The 5297-nt window shown below is 34.8% G+C and overlaps 1 pseudogene; it reads right to left on the bottom strand.

The window, feature by feature from the left end:
• Positions 1–272: 272 nt before the first annotated feature.
• On the bottom strand, positions 273–4556 carry LOC112757500 (U11/U12 small nuclear ribonucleoprotein 65 kDa protein-like; annotated as a pseudogene).
• Between the last annotated feature and the right edge of the window lie 741 nt (positions 4557–5297).

The raw sequence follows: 5297 nt of genomic DNA on the forward strand, positions 1-5297 counted from the left end.
TTATATAGTAAATCACAAGAAAGCAATAATCATTTGCATTTCTTAAATTTACGATGGTGGTCTTGTGATGTGACATTATAAACATTTCAACAATCAAAACATCAAGAAATCAATGCATCAGTTCTATTTAGAGGGAGACAAGATATCATGGGAAAATGAAGAACTGAATTCATAAAAAACTAAACTATTCCCCAATTTTGGTTTAATATATTCTGCTCACTGTGCTTTTCCCACAATGTTATGGGTCCATTTATCCAGCTATAAGAAGCAAAGATTTAAAGAGGTAGCTCTATATTACTAAATTTACAATTTAGGCATCATGTTTTGTATGCTAAATTTAACCAACCACATGATCCTCACACAAAGTGCAGAATCTAGAATCTATTTAGTGTTTCCTCAGTTGTCTCCTATACCAGTAACGAATTAACGATGGCTTATAGAAACAACAATTCTACTTGGCTTATCCTTTGTAGAATGGATTCTATAGAAACAAGCAATACCATCAGTGCTTAAATATAGTAACCTTAATCCAAATTACAAACCTATCTTGCGAAACTTAACATCATTCATCATACAAGTAAACTTTTTACAACCTGGAATCGCCCTTCCATGAGAAATGTAAATGGCAGCATCAAGATCAATGCTATATCACAAACATTCCAAAATGTCGTCTGGAGCTATGTAGTTCAAAGCGGAGTCATCTCCCAGTCGACATAAAGGTGCAGCATTAGCCATCTATCGTTTTACATTTAGACAAGGGGAGATGAGTAAACGACCTCATGCGATTCTCAGATCTGAGATCACAAAACTAGTGGTGCATCCCTCCTGTGCCCACAGAATCAAGTTCCTTTAGTGGCACCAGGATTTCGACCAAACTGGATTATCATTGGCTTGCCTTTAAATACATATCCATTCACTAGATTCTGAAACCAAAGGTATGTGATATAAACCATTTAATAAGATCGCCCTATCTCATGGTTTAGCAAATTCTGGAAGAACTATATGACAAATGAATAAAAAATATCGTAATGGAAAATCAGAAAACGAAATCATGTTGCACATATCAGAAATTAAAACACAGGAAAGCAAGTCTGCTGTGAGAAATATACCAGTCCCTGATGAGCCAGCTCAATTGATGGGAATGTTAAAAATGCTTGACTTCTCATCCTTCCTTCCTGAAACTCAGAACTAGTCATTAATTTTAGTCATGCTTATGCTACCAACGAATATTTGTTTTGGAAGTCTCTTTGTATGGCATCAACACCAAAATGAAATTCATACCGTTTTAAAAGCCAATCAAGGTCTCTTACCTGCATCAGTTTTACATGAAGGCAAGACTTGGCAGTCTCAATACTTCCAAACAAGCACCCTGCCATAGCAAAAGACATATGCAGAACTTAATTGACATCCGAATGATAATTATGTTATAATGAACTCATTATGTCACATATTTGGTAAAGTTATTATTCATTTTAGGCTACTCAGATGCTCATTAAGGTAATTATTATTTTTTTTAGAAGTGTATGTACTAGTCTAAACACAAATCATGTACTGATAAAACCAAATCTGAATCAGCTAAAAGTATAGCAGCTTACCAAATATGAAAAAAAATCTTCACCAACCACATCTTTTGCCAAACTCTTAATATACAACACAGGAGCTGGATTTTCAGTGGTATAGTTCTGCACCATCCATCAATTCAAAAACACAAATTCATTACACATGGAATTTCGCACTACAATGTTTTCATAATATCCAAGTACGTGACCACTAGAAAATATTCACATATTAAAAGAAATTTTTGTTGAGAAAAAAGCAAATAAAAAGAAATGTCAGAGCATATAACAGATTAGATGCATTGAACAATTAGCAGTTGTCAAGTTCTGTTAGATTAACCACAAAATGATGAAACAAGTGGGCGAACAAAGAATTTTGTCACTTGAAACAAATTTGAGATTGTATACAGGAAAACTTATAAAGGTAGCTTCAGTAAGATCAAGACAGGGATATTTTAAGCTACTCACAATTCTTTATTTCAACACTTGATCTCACAAAGTAGTTACCAATTTCCATAATAGAGGCAAGACAGTTTGCAAATGCTAATGGAAAACTGGAAAAACTTGATCAGTTAATATGATAATCTGGTTAGATATGCAAGTCTGTCTACAAATAGTCTTTTACTAGAAACAAATTATCACAAAAAAATTTCTAGACATTACTTAATGGAGGCCGATATAACGACAATAGATACAAGATACAACAATATGATGCGCATGAAATTCCTTGAGAAAATTAATGTAATATAAAAACAATAGATTTTTAAGTGAAATATATTTTGTTTATTTAATAAAACTTGCCAGAACAGTGTAGGTACCACTACATTCAATGAACATATGTTAAATCATTATATTTATGGCATTGATGAGAATCGTTTTCAACCCAGCAGGCAGATACTATATTTAGAATGTAGCACTTCGACACCTAGAAGGATGAGACTTAGCAATAAAATGTGTAGATATTGAGCTACATTCAAAGTACAAACCTTAAACATTGGAAGAGATAATATTTCTTCAGGAGGCAATTTTCTACTCTCTAATTCTTCTGGAGTCAAGAATTTATGTGGATCTGGACTATCTTTTTCTAGCTCCTGTAAATCTTGACTTCTATCATCATTTTTACACTCATCCTTAATTTCTTTGGGAGCAATATTGATATGCAAAATCATCAAGAAAAGCAACAACTGTAAGCTATAATAATATGCTACAAGAACCAATCAGATGGAAAGTAAACAAATACCTACAAAACAGGGTTCTTCTTCTTGATTAATGGGATTTCTTTTGGGACTAAATTGACTGGTTTTATTCCAACATCCTCATGAGCTACATCTTTATCAATGGCAGGGCCAATAATTGTCTCACGCCTGGCACGCTTCTTAGTCTTTTTTGTTGTTGGCTCTACCTCCTAAAATTCTTTTTTGTTACTTTCCTATGGCAACTTAAGAATAATGAATGAAAACACACACACACACACACACACACACACACACACTCTTGTTGGTATTAAAAAAGACGTGCATGAAATAAATGCTTTACATGAATTTGAAGCATTTAAGCATTTTCCATTGCATATATACATCGCAGTGGATTAGAGCTAAGGAAGCAATGGTGATGATACCTCTTCTGAAGATTCCATCTTTGATTCACCACTTGATAGATCTGCAGACTGAGGCTTAAAAGGTACCGGAGGAAGGGGAGGTGGTGGTGTTGGCACGGGTGGAGGTAATGGCGGTGTTGGCAATGCCATACGAAATGGAGCTGGAATGTTCATTTTGTTCACTAAGTGTAGAACCTATATTAGATAGGTAGAAAAATTGTGATCACTATTTGCTACTCAGTAGAAAAATAAAATAAAATGAAAAAAAAAAAGAATTCCATAGGTGCTAGAGAAAGAAACCAATGAATTTTTGCATCCTCAGTTAATACTGGAACAACCTGAGTGTAAAATCGGGGAACAGCAATCAGAGCATTGGCAATGTTGGTCAATATATTTTCATCTGGCGGAGGGTAAGCATACCTGTTAGACCAATTTGATTACAGTATACCAAAACCAAACCAAATTTTTATACACCACACTGCAAAGATGGTTCAAAAACCATGCATCGTACTTTCTACGACTAAAAAGTAGGATACATGACAACATACTATAAGTACACATAATTATCATTCATAGCTATTCATGTATTCAGCAGCAAAGCACTAAAATAGTAAAATATAGATTAAAATAACAGTTGTCAAAGTTAGTTATCAGTGGTTATCATTTGAAGTTTCCATTTTAAATTGAACATTAGGGCAATAAATGGCTACAATGCATCACCAGATAATAATCTATATCTTTTTTCATCATGTGAAATAGAAGAACAAATATACAAATTGTAAGATACTGTAGGTTGCAGTGGCATTCTGCTTCGCCTAATATGTTATTCTTAAATTGCCTGCAATAAGTAAACACCAAACACAACATGATGTTAAGAGAGACTTGAAAAAGATGAAAATCATGAGGGAGAGCAATTAAATGAACATACAAAATATAGACTTGATTGAAGAAATTCTCATTGAAAAATTTCACGATTCTATACTCTCACAGCCTCAACAACATATAAGTAGAATCAGATTTTTAATCTACTATGATTTTTTAATGTCTTTTCATTAATCTGTTTTTTATTTAATCTTCTTGACCTATTTAAGTGCCAAGGGAATCCTAAAGCAATAAAAAGCAACAAATACAAAAGACTGTAATGTCAGCATACTCAAGGTGAGGTGGAAATGGATAGTCAACACCAAGTCTTTCAGCAATTGGCTCAGCAACAGGGAAACATCCTGATTTTGTATCTCCGTTAATAGCTTTGGTTACAGTTGTATCTTTAACCACAGACGCTTTAAAGTCCTTTCCCAGCTGAGCTACACTGCCTTTTCGCCACTTGCCATTGGATTATTAGCTCTCTCTGCTGACAAGACTTTACCAAGAAGCCTCAACCTAACCAACCCCATGAAAGTGAAGTCACAATCATACAAAGAATACAGTTTCTAATAAACTTTACAGCGTTATATTTATATTAACCAATTTTAGGGCAAGTATTTTACTCATAAAGTTAAAAAATCAGGAATCAATTGAAAAGGATATCAGGATAAATGAATATGAAGTAGAAATATAGAATTAAGAAACAACAACAAAACCTTGTCCCACTAGGTAGGTGGGGTCGGCTACATGGGTCCACAATGCCTTTGCACCCTATCATTTATAGTGTCTGAAATAAGCTCATTTGGGCTTAAATTTCTCCTGATCACCTCATTTATAGTGTCTTTGCACCCTATCATTCATAGTGTCTGAAATAAGCTCATTTGGGCTTAAATTTCTCGTGATCACCTCATTTAGAGTATTCTTAGGTGCCTCTCTGCCCAGAACCATTGATCTATCCTCCTAACCAAAGGTTCTGCTAGTTTTCTCTCCACATGTTTATACCACCTAAGACAATATTCCACCATCATTTCAATAATAGGTGACACCTTGACTTTCTCTCATGTTTTTGTTCCTTATTCTGTCCATTCGAGTATGACTATTATTCATACCCTGGGTCGAGCTGTTTGACCCGGGATGTTTAGCGACAAGGCGACCAACCTCTTCAGGTCTGACTATCCGACCTCTTCTCAAAGAAATCGGCCAAACTGTCAGGAAAGCCCAGTAAAGGGCCCAAATAGAGGAACACGACCCATATCCAACGGCAGTCCAAGCCTATAGAG

The sequence above is a fragment of the Arachis hypogaea genome, chromosome 16, assembly GCF_003086295.3.
Source record: "Arachis hypogaea cultivar Tifrunner chromosome 16, arahy.Tifrunner.gnm2.J5K5, whole genome shotgun sequence".
Classification (NCBI taxonomy): Eukaryota; Viridiplantae; Streptophyta; class Magnoliopsida; order Fabales; family Fabaceae; genus Arachis; species Arachis hypogaea.